The sequence below is a fragment of the Lissotriton helveticus genome, chromosome 9 (assembly GCF_964261635.1).
Source record: "Lissotriton helveticus chromosome 9, aLisHel1.1, whole genome shotgun sequence".
Classification (NCBI taxonomy): domain Eukaryota; kingdom Metazoa; phylum Chordata; class Amphibia; order Caudata; family Salamandridae; genus Lissotriton; species Lissotriton helveticus.
In genome coordinates, this window is record NC_136070.1 from 96,195,909 (window position 1) to 96,220,454 (window position 24,546).

Consider the following 24,546-nt stretch of genomic DNA (forward strand, 5'->3'; position numbering starts at 1 on the left):
AAAGTCCCAAACGTCCCTTAGGATATTTTGCAACCTTTCCTAGTGCCGGGATCCCATATCAGGACAATCCCATCTCTGCACTGGGCTCGATTCCTGTGCGGTCTTTTATCCATCCTACATGGCCTTGGGAAAACATAGTGGCATCTGTGGAAATATTGAAACTATTTGAGCCTTTGGTGGGAGTTCTCGCCCCGCCATTTTAAGGTCAGTAGAGCCTCCGTCCATCCGTTTACCAACATCTCACCTCCCATCGGCCTCTTCATCCAAGCCTTGGGTCTGGTGTAGAGTTTACCAAGGAGTAGTGTATTCTAGAAGCGCTCTTCACCTACAATGGAGGTATGGTGACCTTGGGGTCCAGGGGTTATATTTGTGCAGCAAGTCTAAGCTATTATCGTATACCCTAAGAGCGTGGCGGAGTTGTAAATATCCAGAAAATTGGGACCATTGTACTCCGTCTTCAGCTACAGCTGCTCAAAGGACTTTGTGTGTCCTCACCTTTCAAATGCTAATGGAATCCCAGTCCATGAACCAAAAATACTTTTCATTTATTGCCTAGCAGTAAGGCATTTCTGAAACCCTTGTGACGTGGAATGCCAGTATAATGGAATACCATGCCTGGCATAAAATGTTAATTCTATTTGCATATCTCCAAGTAAAATGTATGACAAGTAAAAGCTAATTTTTGTCTGTTTTAGAAAAGTCCCACTTGATCATTTGCCCACTCTGCCCTCAGTTGCCTTTGAGTTTTCACTAAATAATACAGATGTGAACACGTGATATGTGAATATGCAACATTATAATGAAGAATGCTCAACACACAAAAGCTCTTCACTATAAACCTGCAGCCAGGTTCATGGCTCGCGTCTTAAAGGGTGACACGAAACACTGACTCAACGCTCCTGAGCCGTGCCTGCTTTTGCATTATATTTGCTTACTCACTACTTGGTGGGAGAGGAAAGGAGAGAATCTTGAGGAAGGTTGTGGAAGGCGACTGCAGTTCAACAAGATGTATCTTAAAGTGACGCGTCACTCTGGATAATGTTCTTCAGTATATGAGGAAGTTTCGAGTCCTGGAGCAGCGGGATTACTCATGGGTCCGCTATCCCAGTTCCAGGTGCTCCTGGTTCAAGAGCACTCGCCACCTAAGAAGTCCCCTCGGGCCTCTTCCTACAAGAGGCATTCGATGTGCCCCTGTTGATGATCAAATATCAAATCGAGTTGATTGTATTTTTGGAACTGTTGTTCACGCTAGGCGAAGCGTGGGGATAGTTTACAGCTGGACAGCTTCAAAGGTTCCAGGAAAGCGAGCAGCCCGGCACCCTGTAACATTATACAGGCCTAAAGCAGGTCTTATATTGTTCATAAATAAAGTGCCTGGGGATTTCTGGTAAACCTCTGCAGGTGGTTCTCTGCTGTAATCAATAAATCATTCACCAGTATTTGTAAAGCATGACTTAGCACCTGTGAGGGTATCCAGGCGCTAGGTTGCCGGGCTCAGCGCAAAACCAGGTCTTGCGTCTCTTCCTGAAGTCAGCTAGTGAGGGTGATGTTCGGAGGTGGAGGGGAAGGCTGTTCCAGGACTTGGCGGCGAGTTAGGAGAAGGAACGGCCTCTGCTGTGGCTTTGGCAGATGCGCTGTATCCTTGCGAGGGAGGCAGAGCGGAGGTCTCTGGATGGTTGGTGGAAGTTCAGGCGGTGGCTCATGTATGCTGATGCTTGTTGGTGGAGGGCTTTGTAGGTGTGTGTTGGTATCTTGAATTGACATCTTTTCTGGACAGCGAGCCAGCGGAGGTTCCTAAGGGGAAGGGTGATGTGGGTCCATTTAGGCAGGATGAGGATAAATCTGTCCACTGAATTCTGGAAGCTTTTCGAATGATTCAGACCGGTATACTGAAACATCTGCAGTTTACCCAGGTGCTTCTGGAAGACCTGTCCTCTTATGGCAGAGACTGGTATTCTAATGATAGTTTCTCAGCCATATTGTCATTCAGGGGCAGGGTCCTTGCATGAAAATTCCCGACTTGCAGGTAAGCCAGTAACAGGGCCGGCTTTAGCGCTGGCGGGGCCCAGTGACAACAATGTTAGTTGGCGCCCCCAAATGACCACCTCCACCATGGCTTCTTTCAATAGCACACTTTAACAGTGACCAAGTCTCCATAACCACTCTCTCTCAGATGCATTGAATTAGTTGTATAGCGCCACTCATACCAGTAAAGGATGTCAGAGCACTTTACATCACACACACATTACACAGAGACAATCAAATATACATGTGTAAATCAGCTTATAGGAAATGTTACATATGTAAAAGGACTAAAAGTGTAGGAGTCGCATGTCATCCATAGTGGTAGGCCATATAGTTTAAGAGTGCTTGGTGTGGAGAAGCACAAACTCCGAGTCGGAAAAAAAGAAACAGCATAGTTGGGAGTTTTGTTTAATAATAAGAATCGATTACTACCCAAATGAACCCTTTTTGCAACATTAATCTATGCTCTAATGTATACTTTGCAGTGTGTATGCACTTCTATGATGAAAGTTAATATCTCACTATTCTATATTAGGACTTTAAGTTATAAATTGCAAGTTACAAAAGGATGTCTGTTTTAAAAGCAGTGACCCGCTGACCTATTTACATTATATGCGTTCTGTAATCTAAATGGTACACGCTCTTTGCAGCAGACATATTAACCCTCTGCACTACCTTCACATAAATCAAAACATCAACTGTACAAAACTCCAATCCCTCTCCAGGAAGAACATTAATCACAGGAGTTAACTTGACATTTTTGTGTGGCCTGGTAATTGCTGGAGGAAAGTAACGGGGCAGCAGGTGCTTACAAAACATAATACATTTGTACATATGGCGCGCCTAGGAAGACAGCACCCGGTGCGGTGGCACTGGTCGCACCGCCCTAGAGCCGGCCCTGGCCAGTGATGCATTTTGTGCCAGGTGTGTCTACCTGACTGCGAATCAGATCTCTGTGGAACGTGGTGATGCAAGCATGTTCTTGGTAGCTGGAGTGCTACTGGGCATTTGTAGTCAGAGGATAAGCTGTGAACAAGCACAGACAGACACGGTGGTGGGATGAATTGCTCACAACAGGTCTAACCACTGGCAATCGCTCGGGTAGCATTCTAACCCATCGTTCTTTTGCTCACCCTGCCACCTCAGTTTGGACCGAGCTTTGTGTAAATCAGCCTTGACCCTCCCCAGTAGGAATGGCCCAGTCCGAACTGCCAGGCCAGGTCCTCCCTGAACCAGAAAACAAGCGCCCCAAAACCAGTTTGGGGCTCTTCAGTTGGGTGTAGCTTGGTTCCAGTGGCACAGTGAGTAGGAAAGGAAGAACTGTGAACCCCCATTCCTCCGGGTGGCGGGCTGCTCCTTGTGTGTTCCTTAATAAAGAGGTCAATGTGAAACCTAGACGGCGCCCCGCTTCTCCTTTGTGTGCTCTTGTGTGCACGCCTCAGGCCCCACAGACCGTCATTAGTGTTCCTGACGTGGACCTTTGAAAATGCTGCATATATTGCTGTGCTTAATTTGTACATGTGTGGGGGCCCTCACCCTATTAGAGAGGCAGAGACAGGCGAATGAAAGACAACGATAGGCAAACAAGGGGGGAAGTGGGATGTTAACATGCAAGGGTGGAGACCGGAAGTGGAGAATGTTGGAGTAAAGAGGCCTGAGGCCTCCTAACAACAGCGCGGGGACGCGGCCGATCCCCCAAATGACGCACTGCAGATTTGTATATATTAGTGTCTGGTAGGACAGGCAAGGCGCGGTACGTGCAGTCTGAGGGTGACCCACGGCTCTGGCTCGTTGTTTTCACCACACCCTGTGCCTTGGTCACCAGGTGGGGGGCAGATGTCAGAACATGCTTTTTAGGAGGGGGCGTTCCTGCACGACAGCAACACGAGCTCCGCTTGCCTCATCAGTGACGTCGCCGCCAGGGATGGGCGCAGGCTGGAAAGTTGTATTATTTCCATCTGACAAATGTTAATTAAACGCAGCCGTCGCGCGCTGGCCGGGGGTTCAGGCTTACACCAGCGCGTGCTGCTGCTGTTGGGACCATTCAGCATCTGGATGTGTTTGCAGTGTGACCCTTCTGGCCTCCTTGTATTACTTCAGTCAGTGGTCAGTTTTTGAGGGACAGTCCACGGTGGCTGTCGGTGACCCCTGAAAAAGACGCGTCATAGAAAGAGTTTTCAAGTAGGAACTCCCGTGCTTTGCTTCCAGGACCCGCGCAAATTCCCTTTCGGGCGCAAAGTGTTGTTTCAGGTCCTGATTCGGAGTCCAGCTGTTGAGGCAATCGTGCCCCCGGAGGGAAGTCAAGTTGCCCTTGTGGTTTGTGCCAGAGAAAGCCTGATGCGCCCTTTCTAAGATTCAACACCTGGGAGCGGGGGCAGCGAGAGGCATTACCGCCTTATCTCTATTCTAGCTCGAATTTTGGAATAGTGTTTAATTGCGCACCTGGTACATTTGGCTCTCGGAGGTATCCGTAGTTACTGGTGCCAGTTACGCATCGGGATTGCGCGCGCCCTGGAACGAGGATCAAAGCCCTTAGACCTTTTGAAAGCGAGGCCTACACCTTACCCCTATCTATGTGTGCTCAAACTTCTGTTTTAGTTTGTTGGCGGTATGCCAAGCTCTGGGACAGTTAAGGGTGTTCACTGGGCAGTGCCAGGGACTGCAGATTGTTTCAGGGTGCCTTGCAAAACCAGTCGAGCTCAAAAGCATGCAGTTTCCACCCTTGATGACAAAAATCCTGGTCTTCAGAAGGACAGACTGCCGAGCGCTCGGCGGCCACAGTATGAGTTTGCACCACACGCGCAAGTAACCAGTGTTGCTACTCAACTCTAGTGCAGTTTTTGCTGCCAGCTACTGAAACCAATCCCTTGTCCTCGTTGAGCCAGGAACCCACTGAGCTGGCTCGGTATAAATCACCCGGGGATTTTTTTACCTGATTATATGTGCTTTTGTCAGTGTAACTCAGGCTGAGGCACACCTCGTACTTCCCTTTGCACAGCTGCCAAGTTTAGAATGTTTGTTTGAGGTCATCCAGTCATTCCTTTTCGGTCTGGAATTAGTAGTCTTGCTTGTCTCATTATAAAATCACAAGTATCAAGCATGGGTCAGATCAACAAACCGGGCCTTGGCAAGGGCGATTCTTTTATTGGATTTTTGTTAAGGGAATGTAAGCAGTGTGCAAGAAAAACAAAACAAAAAGAACCTGGCAGCATTTTCAACATGTACAAATAAATGAGACTCACTAAGCCGTGGCTCTGAAGTGCTCTCCTAGCCATGGCTCTGAAGTGGTCTCTTAGCCGTGGCTCTGAAGTGCTCGCTTAGACGTGGCTCTGAAAGTGCTCGCTTAGCCGTGGCTCTGAAGTGCTCGCTTAGCCGTGGCTCTGAAAGTGAAAGTGCTCGCTTAGCCATGGCTCTGAAAGTGAAAGTGCTCGCTTAGCCATGGCTCTGAAGTGCTCTCCTAGCCATGGCTCTGAAGTGGTCTCTTACCCGTGGCTCTGAAGTGCTCCTTAGCTGGGCTCTGAAAGTGCTTGCTTAGCCATGGCTCTGAAAGTGCTTGCTTAGCCGTGGCTCTGAAAGTGCTCGCTTAGCCGTGGCTCTGAAGTGCTCTCCTAGCCGTGGCTCTGAAGTGGACTCTTACCCGTGGCTCTGAAGTGCTCCCTAGACGTGGCTCTGAAGTGCTTGCTTAGCCGTGGCTCTGAAGTGCTCCCTAGCCGTGGCTCTGAAGTGCTTGCTTAGCCGTGGCTCTGAAGTGCTTGCTTAGCCGTGGCTCTGAAGTGCTCGCTTAGCCGTGGCTCTGAAGTGCTCGCTTAGCCGTGGCTCTGAAGTGCTCGCTTAGCCGTGGCTCTGAAAGTGCTCGCTTAGCCGTGGCTCTGAAGTGCTCGCTTAGCCGTGGCTCTGAAAGTGCTCGCTTAGCCGTGGCTCTGAAAGTGCTCGCTTAGCCGTGGCTCTGAAAGTGCTTGCTTAGACGTGGCTCTGAAAGTGCTTGCTTAGCCGTGGCTCTGAAAGTGCTCGCTTAGCCGTGGCTCTGAATGTGCTCGCTTAGACGTGGCTCTGAAAGTGCTCGCTTAGCCGTGGCTCTGAAAGTGCTCGCTTAGCCGTGGCTCTGAAAGTGCTCGCTTAGCCGTGGCTCTGAAAGTGTTCGCTTAGCCGTGGCTCTGAAGTGCTCGCTTAACCGTGGCTCTGAAAGTGAAAGTGCTCGCTTAGCCATGGCTCTGAAGTGCTCTCCTAGCCATGGCTCTGAAGTGGTCTCTTACCCGTGGCTCTGAAGTGCTCGCTTAGCCGTGGCTCTGAAAGTGCTTGCTTAGCCGTGGCTCTGAAAGTGCTTGCTTAGCCGTGGCTCTGAAGTGCTCTCCTAGCCGTGGCTCTGAAGTGCTCTCCTAGCCGTGGCTCTGAAGTGCTCTCCTAGCCATGGTTCTGAAGTGCTCTCCTAGCCATGGCTCTGAAGTGCTTGCTTACCAGTGACTCTGAAGTGCTCGCTTACCCGTGACTCTGAAGTGCTCGCTTACCCGTGACTCTGAAGTGCTCGCTTACCCGTGACTCTGAAGTGCTCGCTTAGCCGTGACTCTGAAAGTGCTCGCTTAGCCGTGACTCTGAAAGTGCTCTCCTAGCCGTGGCTCTGAAAGTGCTCGCTTAGCCATGGCTCTGAAAGTGCTTGCTTAGCAATGGCTCTGAAAGTGCTCGCTTAGCCATGGCTCTGAAAGTGCTGCCCTTTTCAGGGTGCTGTGAAGATAGAATTAGGCAAAATTTTTCACTCCAGACCAGATTATCTGTGGGTAGAGTGTGCTGAACCACTGTGCCATGCTTTATTCCTAGGTGAGAGGAAGGAAAAGAGGAAGACACTGGGACAGACGAATGGGGAGGGTTGAGCACAAGCCGCTGTATACAAATAAAATATTCAAAGAAAAAACACACAAGGGAGTTATGGTTAGGGATGGTAAAAATATCTTAATATAAAAAAGCAGAAATTCACCCAAAAAATTCAATGGTTGAAGTGACGTTATGCGTGGATAAAAATATAAGTTACAAATAACATTTTAAACTAATAAAAATACTGAAATTCTCTATTGTTAAATTAAATAACTATAACTTGCGCGACTGCCATGTATAGTGATGTCATTAATGATGTAAATTCATGTCATCAACGATCTCATTTCATACGCCATCAATGATGTCATTTCATATGTCATCAATGATGTCATTTCATCTCATCAATGATGTCATTTCATCTCATCAATGATGTCATTTCATATGTCATCTGTGATGCCATCAATGATGTCTTAAAACGTCATGAGTGACATAATATGTGAACAGGAAGTTATACCAAATTACCGCTCATGTAAAGGATCCGAATGTCTGAAGCAAGCACCCATGCTCAGAACGGCGTTATTTAAGTGCTACGAAGCCGATTCCTTGGCCTGGGTATAGTGCGCTCTTGGGAATATATAAATAACCCAGGAGGAAGGCCTTTATAGTGGGGGGTGCCACCTCTCTGCCAATGGGCACACAAATGAAGCCCCCTTTGAATCTGCCTCCATGCCCTCCATGGACAGAGCAGCGCCCCTCCCCCCCTCCCCTCCATGGCCTTGTTTACATTCACGGCGCCGCGTGCACAGTGGCTGGCATCATGACCTGGGGATCAAAGGTCGTAGGCTGCAGGTCACTTCCGAGGATTTCCTCGCTCTCGCACTTCCGGTCCTTCTGCCTCCAGGTTTGAGTGCACCATAGACGGGGCCTGTGCATCTCATTTCCCTTCATTTCCATGCTCGCCTCCAGGGTAGGGTGACCAGAATTTTAAAGCAATAAAAAACAGGGTCATTTCCAAAAAATAGGACTACTATTTTACTTCAAGCCGGTGCACAGAATGACAGAGTTCCTTAGCAGAACATTACAGAAAAGCCAGTAAGAAAATGCATAAAATGCCATTTTTAAAGCCAGTAGCCTGCCTGTTAATTACATTGCTTTCTCTTAACAGCTGCTAACTATTCTTGCATTGCAAAACATAACAAAAATACCCCCCACCCCTTTCAGCCGACCCTCTCAAAAAAGCTTAATTTCCTGAAATCTGCCGGGACAGCTGACGAAAAACCGGGACTTTCCGGGCAAATCCGGGACGCCTGGTCCCCCTACTCCAGGGCCCAGGAGGCCGGGCTGCGGGTTTGAAGCTCGCCGGGCGGAAGCAGGGGCGGCCGGGCCACATTCTGGGCTGTGTGCGGGGGACACAAAAAGCCTCGAGAGAGTATGGATTCCAGGCCGCGCGCCCCCACGGCCCCCACCCCGGCCTCATTCTTGTGCCCGGCGGTGGCCAGACTGCTGATGGCGGACATTTCCGAGTGAAGGGAGCCGCTTCTCGCGGGGCCGTGGGAGGCCTGCGCCGGGCCCGGGTATGCCGAGTGGGAGGCCGGCCCAGCGCGCGTTATTAGAGCGCTTTGTATTGTTTACAGGTCTTGCCCCCTCGCTTTTCTCTGAAAAAGATTCTCGTGACTCCTGGAGCAAATTCAGATGAGAGAGCGGCGCTTTTTTGTGCTTTTACACTCACATTCCGGAATGCTTCTTATTGAGACGAGCTTAGCTGCTCGTCCATGGTCACTGTGGACAAAGAAAATGCATTCCAGAGTACCCCCCCCCCCCCTTCCCATTTATCTAGGAGTCCTCCTTTACAGAGCATGGGACAGAAGTCCAAGTGCCAGAGTTTCAGGGTATCCAACATAAGGCATGTAATAATTAATATACATAGTCAATGGTTTTCATGAAACTCTGGCACAGATCCAGACGTTGACTCCTCAGATCCACAACATAATTTTTCGATACTTAAAAAAACAGAAGTTTAGGACAGAAGTGTTGTCGTGCAATGCTCCTTATGAGCCTATCGGGCCCTCGGTTTCAGTTCTTGGCTAGCAAACAGAGACAAGCATTGGAAATGCAATAGGTCTCGCATTAGGAAAGTTTGAGCTATTGGTCTTATATTTATGTGTTGTTTTTTAAAATAGCTAAATTAATAGCGTTGTCATTTACAATGCCAATAGTTATAACTTTCGCAAATGTGACACCTATAGCAGACACACGTCAACCTCCTATTTTATCAATTGAACATGTATTAATTGATTAAAAACGCGTTAACAATGCATTTCAACAGTGGCTGCATCCCGTGTCGTGATAGAGTAAAAGCTGGGGGTGACAGATGAGTAATTTAAGAAATGTAAAAAGGAAAAACCGTAGCAAAATTAGACAACTATAACGTCAGAGGCTATACGTAACACAGGAAAAGGAACACTATATTCGGGTTAACACATGGCGTAAAGTGCGTCAGAAAATTGGAGGACTATGAGGTGTAAAAAGGGGGAGTAGAACATGAATTTAAAAGTACGGTGAGTATTCCATCTGGGAGGCAAAATGGATAGAGTTCAAAATTTAAGGTTCAGAGGGCCAATGCGGTGATAAACAATTAATGAAACAATTCAATATGTTGAAAAACTACACAGTCTAAGTATATGTTAAGCAGGGTCAGATGCGGAGCGTACCTCTAATGCAAAACAAAAGACAAACCGGCTGGGAAATCGGTCGTGAATGAAGTTACACAAATTGATTAACAGAAACAGAAAGAGGGTACATTGTAGATACCACAGCACAGAAGAGAAACCTAAGAGAAGACACAATAAAAGCATAGTCTGGAGGCATACTGGGTGTGTTCACGATGGTGACGTGTTGTCTCTAAGAGAAAACCAAACGGATTTTGCATGGCCATTTCCTACATAGATAATGAAGAAGGCTAGAGTTGTAGAGTTACCCAAATACAGGAAAAATGCCACGGTTCGATAAGTATTAGCGGACCATCTAGAAACTGATCTAGATCGAAATAGACTCTAAAAAGTGACAGGCAAGTATTCCAAACAAGTAAACTAAGATTGACGGAAAAGGGATTGCCAATAAAAAGCGGGAGCAAAAGAGAAATTAAGAGGTAAAGGACAGCATGTAAGGAGGAGAAAAGTGAGGAAGGGGGCAGTACCTGTGAGTAAAAAGCGGCCCTGTGTCAAATGGCGCTGTGGAAAAGGAGCGGGAAACGTTAAGCATGTGTGGGAAACGGGGTATAAGGCACGGGCGATCACGATGGTGTAAAGCACAAAGCAAAGGACTGCACGTCATCTTACCGCCAAGCGTGGTTGGAGTAGGGGTAATGATGGTATCGATGGAAGCTGTTTCCTCGGTGAGGAAAATGAAATAAATATAATAATACACGGGCACGTCTCAGGACGGGTCCGTCCTAGTAAGCGTGCTGTGAAGGGAAGGTAAAATTAAGACGCAGGTTGAGTAGAGAGAACTAAGGGCGTAAGGTTCTTGAGCGAGGGCTGAAGGAGGGTCTCTTACCTGAAGTGCAGCGCTGTCACGGATAAGTGCAGTAGACAATCTCATCATCCGGGTAGTGGATGAAGTGCAGTAGGCGGAACCTGGAGTTAACAAGAGACGGCCTGGCGCCGTCAAAGTGAAAGTACGGCTGGCCGTCGGCAGTGACTAAATTAGGGAGGAGAAATGCCTGAGAGTGCGAAATGATCCCTTTGAAGTGAAGCTGCTGGCGGCAGATGGCTGTCTTTCCTGTGCACGCGCTTTTCTATGTCAATGCGCTTGCGCATTGAGCTCCTTTTCACGGGCACTGCATGGAATTGCCATGGAATCGCCCGATCTCGGTAAGCTTTGTTTAAGCGCCTATATATGGAGCTCCCGCTCAATGCGCATGCGCATTGAGATAGGTCGCTCGACCTAAAAGAACAGTTCCAGTCCCATGTCACAGAGGAACTGCAAGGCAACAGCATCGGAGGGCCCCTTGAGTGGTGAATCAACATGTTGGTAGCGTTGTTTACCATTGGTGTGTCAGGGCCTACGATACTATTTCATAACTGCATTATTCCCTTTGTACACTTAACTCTCCCAGGGTAGCGATAACAGACACTTTTTACTTTCACTTGTAAATTGACCTTGTCAAGTGCTTTATTGCTCATGGCCCTAGGTAATGGTGCTATATAAACGCTTAAACACATATCTGGTTGAGTTCTGAGTTCTGATTTCTGTTATTCTCTGTTCTTTAAGAAGTAGTTTTCCATGCATAGAATTTTATTTCACATGTATTCGGTTGCCCTTGTACTGGAGTAAAACAACAGTTGATGGACAGAATGCAGAACAATGTCATACATTCACCCCAGTACAAAGATCTGGGCCTAAATCCATCGTTTTTTTGCACTCCACACCACCCCAGTTCAGACATGGCCATATGCAAATCAGCCGTGACCCTGTGCCTCATGGGAACAGTCCAGCCCGAACTGCCAAGCCTTGTCTTTCCTGGACCGGAATCAAGCATCCTAGGACCGGTTTCTGGCTATCAGCCGTCTTCAGCCAGGATAGCTTGACTCCAGTGGTGTGGAGAGCATGGGGCTCACGTCTGTACTGGAGTAGGACACGCCTCGGTTGGTGGTTTCTTAGTGGGGGTCCCTTTTAGAGACATTCACGCTATCGTTTTCTTCTTCCTTAAAGCACTGTCCATTGGTCTGTGCTGTGAGAGTCTGGACTACTCGGTTTTCCCAGCTAGTACTTCTTTTTGTTATTATATATATATTGCTCGGTTTTCTCAGCTAGTACTTCTTTTTTTTATAATATATATATATATATATATATATATATATATATATATATATATATATTCACTGAAAAAACCATAGGTTATAGACCATATATAGTTAGGAATTAGCATTTAGAAAACCTTATTTTACTCACACAAAACCATTGAAATTCCATATATAGTTAGTTGCACTAACTATATATCGCGCACCCGCAATCCACTGCTGATGATGTCACATATTACATCATTCATGACATGGTCAGTGACATCACTGATGACATCACTGATGACATCTCAAATGACATCACTGATGACATCACTGATGACATCTCGAATGACATCACTGATGACATCACTGATGACATCATCCAGTGACTGTGTGTTTCTGTAAAGTTTAAATATGTTTGATATATTGAAGAATGAGTGGATGTATAAGTGTCTGGATGAAGGATTTAGTAGGTGCGTGACTGACTGTATGAGTGAGTGAATAAATGTGTCGTACTAAATGCATGGGTTAGTGACTAAACTGTCTGAATGTGTGCTTCAGTATGTCTGTTGTTCTGTAAACTGCTGTATGTGTGGATCATTAGCTATACGAGAGGCTACATATGTTATTGATTGGTTGCCCAAGTATTTGTATGGGAGATTGAGTTTGTGTGGGGGTGGCTGGGAGGTGTGTGACTCTGTGCATAGATGTGTGAGCAGTTGATTCACTAGGTGTATGAGTTCAAGAGTGCATGTGGAAACAGCTACATGGGCGGTTGACTGTGTGCATGAGTGTATTGATGAGTGAATGGATATCTCAATGCTACATGTCATAGTAAGTACATATGTAAAACACAGTACATGTGAGAGTTGGCATATATAAATAACTGTGCATGAGAGCCACTGAATGTGTGAGTGGCTGTATGGATCATTGTGAACTTGTATCAGGGATTGTATAAGAGAGTAAATATGTGTTAGTATATGTTTGAATAAGTAAGGTGTGTATAACTGTATAGTTGAGGAAATGGAGGTGTGATTGATTCTTTGCATGACTGACTAGGTGTGTGAGTAACTCCATGGATGAGTGACAGTGTGTGAGTGTCTGTATACACTGAGTGTATCTAAGGTTATATTAGAGTCTGAAGAGGTTTATCGTATTAGCACAAGAATGATGTCAAATGAGATGTCATCAGTGATGTCATCAGTGATGTCATTTGAGATGTCATCAGTGATGTCATCAGTGATGTCACTGACCATGTCATGAATGATGTAATATGTGACATCATCAGCAGTGGATTGCGGGTGCGCGATATATAGTTAGTGCAACTAACTATATATGGAATTTCAATGGTTTTGTGTGAGTAAAATAAGGTTTTCTAAATGCTAATTCCTAACTATATATGGTCTATAACCTATGGTTTTTTCAGTGAATTTTCAAGGTTTTGTAAATGCTAATTCCTAACTATATATGGTCTATAACCTATGGTTTTTTCTGTGAATTTCATTGGTTTTTTAACAGCTAATATCTGTAGCTGTAAAATGTATTCTTCTTTAAATCCAAAAATATATTTTATATGTTTATGAATAATTTTTTTTTTAAATATTTTTTTTTCTTCGTTCCCGCTTCGCGAATCGGGAAGCTTCCCGTTAGCTGACCTTGATGCCGCGAAATAGACCGCGAGCCGGTAAACGTTTCTTTACCGCAAGTGCCGCGTTAGAAAACAACATCGTGACGCCTCCCGTCCGCATGACGTTTCACGTTGTCGCGTGGTACGTCATATGACGTGCTACGTTAGCGAACTGGTACGCGAAGCGAGTCGCAAAGCGCAGGTTTCTGGAAGCAAACCGGGAGGCCCTGCAAAGCGCTTAACGTAAACACAGCAAGTCATGTGACTTGGTAATAACACTTTTCATTGGTTCATTTCACTTTTGGTTTCCTAATGATGTAAGACTAGGTCATATAATCTAAAATGAACACTTTTGATTGGTTGAGAACTCTTGTTTTTCCCAAATGATGAAAATCCCTCCTTCTTTCCTCACTCTGACTTTCATCATTGTGAGAGAAAGACCCTTTGTGATCACTGAGCAATGGCTTCTTTAGTAGCTTCAGCTGGTGCTTCCCCACCACCTCCACCACATCCAAGGAAGAGTGGACCACCTGCTCAAGTTGTAATTCAACAAGAAGAAGAAGAAGAGGAACAGGAGGACGAGCACGAAGAGAGGCAGTTTTTGCCTGAGCAGCCCAGGACGTCTCACCGGAAAGAAAACTTCATTTGGCAATTTTTTAAAATTCCCAAAGGTCAGAAAAAAGTAAATGCAAGATACGTAACTTGCCTTATATGTCAAGATAGACTGTCCAGAGGGACCGACAAAAAATACAGTTTCGGAAACTACACAATGCATCGCCATATGACTAGGTGGCATCCTAACAACTACAGTGCTGCACAGTTTCGGAACGACCTAGATAATCTCCCTATTATGGCCAGAAGATCTGTTGTACCGGAAGTAACGGGACCAGAGGGCAGGGAGATGGTGCCAAATATACAAATGAGATTTGGTGATGTAAAACACATCTGCGCATTTTGCGATGGATTCATTTCCTACGGAGAAAAAAGCATCACTCTGATCAACAGAGCTATTGACTATCATATGCAAGTTTGTCCGAAACGCCCAAAATAATAAATACTTCTTTTTTTTGTTTTGTTGCTCCTGTTGAGCCCTTTACAATGAATCGTTTTCATTGCCCCCTCCAAGAAAAACCCCAAAAAATATAAAACTGTTCCGAAAAATTCAAAAACAGTAAAAAAATGTTCAGAAAAAAAAAAAAAAAGTTCTTTTCAGAACTACCTCCCCGTTATTAAAAAATTGGTACAATATTTGGAACTGTGCCAACCTCTATTTCTCTTAGTTCGCTTCCTAGTTCGCTCGCTGGTACGCGAACCGGAAGCGAACCAAAAACAGTAAGTATAAGGGAAGGAAACAGACACTTATGTTAAAAGAAACACAGCTATAAGGGAGTAAACTAGAGATACCATTACCCGTAATCCACTGCTGATGATGTCACATATTACATCATTCATGACATGCTCAGTGACATCATCAGCAGAGGATTGCGGGTTTTTTGGCAACATGCCTTATCCACGGTTTAATAACGCTGCCTTTTGCTTTATATAAGTTTTCAAATTGTATGAAATATATACCAATAGGTCGTTATGAACCTTTAGGTAGTGCTTTTCTTCATGAGGTCTGGTCGCTTCCATACACATACAGATGTTTCAAAGATGATCAAGAAGTTTATCTGAATGGAGAGGAATGCACTGAGACGCCAGATCATTCACTAATGTGTAGGCACATACAGTTACACGGTTCATGCAACAAACACTGACCAAATATGGCTTGCGTGTTGCAAGGCACGCCAGTTCCTGCTATCATCCCCACGTTCAAGTTGTTGGAAAATGGTAGTTATTTGATGCTCAATAATGAAGATTGTTCTGAGTTAATTAAAAGTATTCCTTTTATCGTAACAGTAAGTGAACGGGTTATTTGCTGCAGAAATGTTCTATTTCCTCCCACACATGAACATAGGGAGTTTTCAATCTGGCCACAAATACCAACCTTGGGACACGTTTCAACGGCATGGCAAGAATAAGAGCTCTTTTGTCTCAGAGAGAGGTGGCCTTGAGTTCGGCCCGTGAAACTTTCGTACTTCACATAGCGAACACCCATACAGAGGTGCACACCCTTTTCAATTAAGATTTGCCTTTCAATTTCAGCAACATGTTTCCGACTATCTTTAACGCATCCTCCACAAAGTCCCTGGCACACTTTTTTAAAGTTGTTACCAGTGGTCTCGTGACTTCATTTGAGAAAATCTTTGGAGTCATCCCTGCTTCCTTTCATTGTATTTTCTGCACTCTGGTTCGTAGATTGGCATTTTTACTTGCATTACCAGCGGACGCTCTTGTGCTTTTTTACATTTTTAAATATGGATGTCCCTCCTATGCAACCTCCGACCCTGCAGCTGCTGACACTGTTCCGCAATCGCATGCTAGAATATTATGGCACAATGCCGTTGGCGATATTAAGCACGGCATATGGATTATCTTTTCGGTTCTCCTACTTCACCTGTGTCCAGCCTGTATTTCACTGCCTGACCTGTGATTTCGATTGGGCCATTGATTTGTGTCTCTGCGGACCGGTTTCTCCTGACGTCGACTTTAATCAGCTGATGACTCCTATCATTACTCACGAGTTGGTTTGTCCTGGCGAAAGGATTATGGCTGTGGCATTGATGCATGGACTACTTGGTCCCTGGAATTTACTGGCGGCAGCACAGTCTTTCTTGGAACAGAGCTTTCTTGAAAACCCACCGAGCTGTCCTCTGATGGTGATAGAGGATCCGGTGCTGGGAGAGCACGTATGTTCTTTTCCGCTTTTAAATTGGATGGCTGAACTGTTTTCGGATGAAGACGGTGACTTCCTATTGGAGGCTGTTGCAGCTTATTTTGCATACACAGTTATGTCATAGACCTTTTTCATGTTTGATATGCTGAGTACTAGCATTTCATTGACAATTCATTGACTTATTTGTCAAGTTTTTATTATTTACCTTGCCTATTGGCTTAAGACTCGATAAAGTACTTGGCTGTTTTATTTTTCTTTAGCATTAAATTTTCCTAGTTTTTAATGCTTTACCTTGCGGACCGTCCACATATAAACTTGCAATCTGCTCTCATGAGATGGCACTTCTATTATCTTATTCAGTTCGTTTCCGGATCATGAGGAGGTGTCATCTAGGTCCTGGATATCTTTACACCGTGTTAAGTTAGCATGGGCTCATTACCGGTTTAAACGCCATTTTTCCTTTTTTGCAACTTCTGCACACGACACTTAGTTGTTGCTTTAGCTTTCCACCTAGTAGTTCATCGTGGTTTACATGAGAATAATATGTTATTGGTCTACTATCTGCTTTACTTGTTAAACTATATCTGTACAGCGAGTGCTAAAGTTTCAAGAACAACACGATACAGAATTGTTATGAGGTCTGATCTCCACGACTTCATACTCATAACATAAGTGCAACTTCTGCCAATTCTGGGCATGAGGCGGGTTTTATATTGCTTTGCCGAACACACATACACAACAGTTGATGCGGTTCACATGAAGAGAGAGCTGGTGTATGCTGATGTGATTCCTTCAAATCTAAGACACTAAAGTATGGGCACGCCCTAAACCAACACAAAGAGACCTTCTTAGCAAATAATATAATATGTGTATTAGGGAGGGTGAGATATAAGCAGCCGCGGGCCGTGGAGGGAGTTACGATGGGGCAGGGAGGCGGGGAGGGGGAGAAGCAGGGTGGAGCCCTCTCTACCTTGCCCCTCCCCCTCCCCGCCTCCCTGCCCCACCGTAACTCCCTCCACGGCCCGCGGCTGCTTATAAGTGTTGCTAACTCTTATTCATTTACAGCATGTTAACATACTGTCACCATTCGCTTTTTATGTACTAGTAACTATGCTGGTAATTTTGCTACTGATAATATGTGTACTTGTATTCTCCACCCTGCTTCTCCCCCTCCCCGCCTCCCTGCCTCACCGTAACTCCCTCCACGGCCCGCGGCTGCTTATAAGTGTTGCTAACTCTTATTCATTTACAGCATGTTAACATACTATCACCATTCACTTTTTATGTACTAGTAACTATGCTGGTAATTTTGCTACTGATAATATGTGTACTTTTATTATCTAAGGTACTACGCCTGAGAAGACGGCATTAGTAAATAAACATTTCAAATACACATCTGTTCTTCTTAACTCCATGTTCTGGTTTCTAAGAAATCTATAACGACCGACTGTTCATGAGTTCCACGTATCCTGAGGTACTATAAGTTCATATTCTGGATTGTCTAAACATTGAGAGTTTGTTATATCCAATGTGACACTGTACCTAGCTTGCTAAGGAGTTTTTGATTACTAACGTGAGTTTTGGGACACCCTAATTCGCCGAGGTTCCAATCCTCTGTCCACAGTTCTGTGTGAGAACAGAAACCCTGCGACAGGGGCACCCCCGACCCTTGCTGGAGCTTCATCACACTTGCGATACAACTCCAGCAATGCGCCACCTTTACGGCACAGATACATCACGCATCTGTGCTGTTTTTGCCCCATGATGCGCCGCATTGTAAATGCAGCACACCATAGGTGACGGAACAGCGGCACAAAATGACTAACACATCCCTGGTGATGCGCCAGTCATCATAAATGTATCCCTATGCTTCTTATCTTGTTAGAGATGAACCGCCATATGTATCATCAAAGTTATTTGCATTTCCTAAATAGCGAACTTTAAGGAATAAATAGCGATTCTTTACCATTCCTAGTTTGCGATGAGCTATTTGCTAATTAGCCGAATGTAGCCCAATGAAGCCCAATGTAGCCCAAAGATGGCCGCCAGACACACAAAAAAACAAATGTAGCCCAAATATCAGCCAGATGTAGCCCAACTATAGCCCAGTGACAGAATGACCAATCAGCTTCGCAAACCTCCGTTACGCGAAGCGGAGCGCTGTTACAGATATATATCTTTTTTTGAACGTTAATTTCTCAAAATCCACTGGAGCACATATATTGAGACCTAGCAAAGGCACATCGGGCTACCAGTCCCTAATATTTTACCAAGTTTCGTGCAAATCCATTCAGCCGTTCAATTATTATTATTATTTTTTTTTTTTGCCCCGCGGGGCCCTTTTAAAACCTCCACATCAAACCTAGGGGGTCAGCGAGGATCTACTATGCCCCCTTATAGTTATTTCCCCCTTTGTTTTGACCTCCTCTTGTCTCTCGATCCTACCGAGAGACAAGATGGCGGCCGCTACGGACTGTTTGGAATGTTGACAGACGCCGGAGAACCAATCAGCTTCGCTTCACAAAGCTCCGTTGCGCGAAAAGTCCGCGAACCAGTGCGCTGCCCGGTCCGCTGTTACAGATATATATCTTTTTTTAAACGTTAATTTCTCAAAATCCACTGGAGCACATATATTGAGACCTACAAAAGGCACATCGGGCTACCAGTCCCTACAATTTTGCCAAGTTTCGTGCAAATCCATTCAGCCGTTCGGGCTAAAAGTGAGGCCAACCGCCCTATGGAAAACTCAATGTTAAAAACACGTTTTGGGACCCCCCTTTTTTCTCGGCCCCCACTGGACGAACCCCCCCCAAATTTTCAAGGGCTGCTCAGAAACAAAATGTGCCATTTTCCTGAAAATTTCAGCCAATTCCGTCCACAAACGCCAAAGTTATTAGACATAGAATTTTCAAAAAACCCATAGAGAAAAAATCCTAACTATATATACCTACTGGCGACCGCCAGTAGGTAATATATATATATATATATATATATAATATATATTACGTTAGAAAACAAAATCAAGATAGTTCATTACAGCGCCCCCCCTCCCCAAGCCCCTCGACGCAGTAAATATTACAAGCAGTCAGAATTCAAGAAAACAAAAAAGACAGTTTGGCAATAGTAGACATTAAACCCTGCAATGAAAAAAACATATCTGTTTAAACAAGTCTTAGCATGGCAAATCTAAAATCGCAGGAACAAGAGAAAGAGAAAAGAAGAAAGAGGAAAAAGAGGAAGAAAAAAAGCTAGTACTTCTGATGTTTTGTAGACTCCACTCCATTCGTATTAGATTCCATTTACTACATCACTCCAAGTGGAGCCTGATACAGTTGTTCATGAGTTATTTTGTTGTATTAGACCAGTAATTTCTTAATGTGCATGCATTATGCGTTCAAGCAAGGAGATCTGCTCAGTCTGTGAGACTACATATTTCATGGTCTGGCCTTAACCAAGACCAAACGATTTTACTGAAATAGAATACGTACTATTCTTATTGGGGCTTTGTTTGCTCTCTTCATCCGGTGGTCTGTTCTTTATGTTTTTGTGTCTATCCACTGCGACATACAGAGTGGGGCAAGGCGTTAACCCACTTCAGCCATTGGCTAACTTTATTGTGAGTTTCAGAAGGAGCATATCCGCACACAAAAAGTTCTCTTTTAGCAATATGGGCATTTTTTCAGAAAATAAAAAATGTCGGTTTAGCAGATTTTTATTTTTGTATTTTTTTAAAAATATTGGTGATGACCCAGCAGCGAACCAACAATACAGTTTTACAAAAAAGATGTCAAAATAAGACGAGCATTGACAAAGATAAAAGCTGGTTTAAAGTTGCAATAAAAAAAATCCTGGGGGATAATGCTTACTCTGGCAACAACATATAGGGCTGAACGAGTGTTTGAACAGCCTTTAAAGGGGCAGGGCATTTTAAATCATGCACACAAAGGTTCAGGTGATCTGCTGCATTTGTGAATATTATTTTATGAATTTGATTCAGCTGCACTTTGGTACTTCTAATACATCTGAGTTGGGAAAATGAACAGTGAGCCATGGACTGATGTCACTGGGAGATTGCTGCTATGGCACAGCCAGTGGATTTGTACACAACTCAACCACATTTAAAAAGTGAAAGGCAATGCTGGTCCTAATTAAAGAAGTTTCCTCATAAAAATGTAAATCATCCAGAATATGTTGGGGGAGGGGGAGGAGCCCATCTGCTGACTTTGCAGTGGGAAGCGCAAGAAACAACTACAGAAAGCAGAGTGAGATCAGGAGACAACAACAAACGTGAAAGTTCAATACATGATTTTCAAAATCCACCAGCTGCCCCAGTGACTGCAAAGCAACACCCGGTACTCGCATCTTGTCAATTTCCCAAAGCTGGTCAGAGAGGCGCGTGCCTCTTTGGTCCCAACAACTATGTTCACTGCCACTGTAAATACAACTTTGCTGAAATGTGTCAACTAGAGAGATTCTGCACAGAAGCCAAATAGGATTCCCCCCTAATCTCAAAATCCCTGACCGCATATAAACCTTGCACAGATTAACAAATAGCTCCTCTGCATGCATCCAAGGATAAACATTGGATGCTTTGTTGACTTCAGGAAAGCTTGAGACTTAATCTGTTTCTAGGTCTCTCTCTGAAACTCTTGAAAGCAATACTTGAAGGAAGGAAGGTATATAGTGCATTTGAGTGTAACTCCCGACAGATTGTAGTGTGAAAGTGAACATCATCAAGGTGGGCTCATTCACACAAGAACTGGAGGGGTTATAAATGTAAAATGTACAAATGTATTGAAAGTTTTAGGCAGGATATCCCTATTGAAGGACATTGCACTCTGTAGGGCCATCGCCCTGACCCCTTGGCTTGGCTATGTGGTTTCTTCACAGTTGTGGCGTCTATCAAGGCCAATGATGTAGATGAATCTCAGCACTGAGGGGTTGTCAGTGCACACAATTCCTTGCTGTGCTAGCTGGATGGCTGCAGAGGCCCTCACTGGTGAAGGTGTACTTGTGTGCATCCTTTTTGACCATCTGTAGACGTTTGGAAGTGGCCTCTGGGCCAAGGCATCTCCCCACATACTGTACATCTTGCAAGAGTAGACTGTGGAGCCCAGCAGGTTAAAAGAGATGCCTCTTTCCTCACATGAGTGGCTGTGGTATATTACTCCTATTATGTGTGTTTACAGACCCAGTGCACTCCCTCAGTATAACAGGATTGCCCTTTAGTCAACACCAAATACCTAAATGGGCTGGGCTTCTGGGATTTCCTACTTACCATTTTTCCAGTTCTGCATTTTTGTATTTAAAGAGCTTTATTGAAGTAATTAGAAACATAGGTATAATATACAACAATACTCATACAAAGGTAGCAAGGAATTAGCAAACTGAATAAATAATTTGAAGGAATAAATGACCCAAGAAATCTGTCATTAATATAGAGATATTCCAAAGGGGAAAAGCAATAGGAAAGAGTTGTACCTAGAAACAAAATAGCATTTTACATTTTTTGTTTTCCAGTTGGCTTCAACTTCGATGACTGTTTTTAGCACGGGGCCTGTAGATTTCCACAGGAAAATGATTTTGTTGGCAAGGAGGCACTATGTTGAGTCCTGAACTTGTAAAATATGTAATCACTTTTCGGTGGTCTGTAGCTTGCATTCCTGCAGAGGTGCAGCTGTCATTCCTAAAGGCACAGATTAAAACTTGCCGAGTTGGCTGTCCCTGTGATGAACCTGGGGTAAAATTAGAAGGTAATCCGATTAATCTTTCCAGGCTTAGAAATGGCTCGTTCCACCACTCCAGGCTTGCTTTTCTAGGTTAAATCCTCGGAAAAGTGTGGTGCCAGCAGAGAATACTTACACTAAGCTTGTTAAAGTTGGATAACCGCCAGGAAGTGATGAAGAAGGCGTAAGATCATAATGTTTTCAACTGGTGGCAAGCAGGGAAGCAAGAGTCATTTCTTATTACGTTACATTCGTGTCCAGGCATCATGCCGCAGTCACAGCATCAGTCTCCGACGACCGTGGGACGTTCTAGTTCATTAGTAATTAACTTACTTGCCCCATAATTGGTCAAGGTCTCTACTGAAGACAATTCGACTCAACATAGCGGCTACAGTGTGCACCTTCTACACAATACAACATTGCATGGTCACTTCATTTCATTAGTAGATTTCCTTCTTTGTGTCAAACTGCTGCCTTCCCAAAGCTGCTGGAAGCCTTATTCAGGTTTAACAACTGCGCTGGCAAGTGCAGGACCTCCTGTGATGGACGTTTTCTCCTTTGACTAGTTTCTTCAAGACGGACACATGACTCCTATTCTGTCCCCGATACCATTCCCCAATGCGTCCTTGTGTCATACTTGTGTGACTTAATAACCACTTAATGCTGTATTGTTCAACTATGACTCTTATGAATCAGCTTAGGTACCTCTTGTAAACGTCATCACATAACATGTAAAGTGCTCTGGTACCTTAGGATCTAGACAGCGCTATATAAAACTCAAAATAATAATAGTTGAATCACTTTAGGAGCAAAGACTACCTTGGTTGTCCCATTGAATGAACTTTCCCATTTTATTTGCACTGAAGCTTCCGGTACTCACCCCAACAGGAAGCCGAATGGGAGCAATGAGCAAACATTAGTTAACCACAAATACTTCTGTCAAACAGGCAGACTCCCTTTCACCCGTGCTGCACAGCCACCACCATCCTAAAGCCCAGCCTGGGAAAAAAGTGGGCTTTGTCTCTGCTGTTTCCCTAACTGTCCTTTTTCATCAAGTAGAAGTTTAGGAGGACTTGAGTGCACGGAAATGTCTTGTGTTATGGCAATGTTTTGGCATCGGACTGAGGAGTGTAAAACTTGGCACTTTTTGATACTGGGGGGGTACAGCATTTTTGTAAAGCCATGGTTCTTGTAGGAGGTCTTCACGAACACTCAGATGGGCTGGTTTCTAAAAAAAATACAACGGATACAAAAATTCACCAGCATGAGAATTATTTCACCATGAGGGGACATCAAATAAAGATATCGTTATTAACATTTTAATACTTGATTATCTCACATTCGCATAAGTTGGTTGTGTATGTAAATGTAAATTGATACTTGTATAGCGCACTACTCACCCGCAAGGGTCTCAAGGCGCTTGTACGAATACCGCTGTGGAACCCATCCTGGCTTTCCCTGTGAGGTGTCCACTCCTGGGCACCCCCAAGGTGGAGGCCAGGCATCCTTAGCGTTGTGGGGGCCGTTGTGGAGATTAAGCAAGCTATTGCCCAGAGTTGCAGAGTGGGACTCCATGATTGGAATAGGCACCGAGGCGAGAATTATCAGGTCCGTGGAATTTTTTAGCCCAAGACCCGCCGAGGCGGGGAATTGAACCCTGGTCCCGGGCTAGACCTCTGCATCAGGGTCTGCCGCTCTAACCATTGAGCCACACTTCTCCACTGTATAATGTGTGTTCCTTCAGAGTAAACAAAAAAAAAGATAGTACGGTGTTTCTCCTCTCATCCTCCCTCCTCATGAAATTGAGCAACAGAGCTCTTTCTTCCAAGGTGCTTATGTGTAAGACTCTTTCTCCTGCCAGGGTACCTCTACTCACTGCTAGATTGGTCAGATCAAACCTTTTTGCAAGGAACCACCATTGATGAGATTTCCTTTGCTTGTTTGGTGGCTTTTGATGCCTGCAAATTCTGCATTCACAAAACCCTTCACTTCTATTCATGTTGTCCTTGATATGTTAAAAAAAAGAAAGAAATTCAGGTCCTAACGTTTTTTGAATTGCCGGGGTTACGGAATACCTAGGGTAGTCTTTATTCCATTTCCTTCCTCTTTTTTCCAATAGTCTACACATTCTGTCCATCTCCCTCCTGCAAGTACTCTTTCATCCCTGCTTTCTTCTTTTGGCACTGCCTTCCTATTTTTCCCTTCCACCCTTTTCTGCTTCTTACTTGCTTTGGGTCAAAATCTGAGGGCTGATGCCCACCTCCTAAAATCACAGGTACAAATTAATCACTGTGATGATACCTGCTGAGAAGGGGCATTGTAAAAGGATAATCTGATGTGTCTACCGCAAATTCGGTGTCTTAAAAACATACTGGCGCAGGAGAAGAGCAGGACACTCATGGAGCCTGGCAGAAAATTCCTTACGCCACTCCTTAATCTGTGTCTCTTGTGTCTTTTCTTAGTTTAGATGCATGTCACTCATTCCAACCTCATCCTTTTATTCCCGGATCTAGGCAGCTCTTGTGATCACAGCAGTGCTAATTTATGTTCAAATCTAAGGGCTGGCTGACAAATTTACAACATATTCCTCCTCACGAAACCAGTTGGCGCCAGGGATTGAGGGGAGGTCGCAGGGATGGGAGCCGAGCTGGCGTGTGTTTGTTTCTGATTATTTGCAGACGTTTCTGGAGAATACTTTTTGGAGCTTGAATTGTGGTTACAGCTGAAACTTACAGCTGTGGTTGCCCCAGCCACCCATCACGTGCATTGTATGTGGGTGGGAAGATATCTATTTTTTACACA

At 44.7% G+C, this 24,546-nt stretch overlaps 1 protein-coding gene across 8 annotated transcripts in view; it reads left to right on the forward strand.

Annotated features, from left to right (window-relative positions):
• PACS2 (phosphofurin acidic cluster sorting protein 2) overlaps nucleotides 1-24,546 on the forward strand; it is a 489,949-nt gene that overhangs the window by 112,042 nt on the left and 353,361 nt on the right. The window lies entirely within an intron of this gene.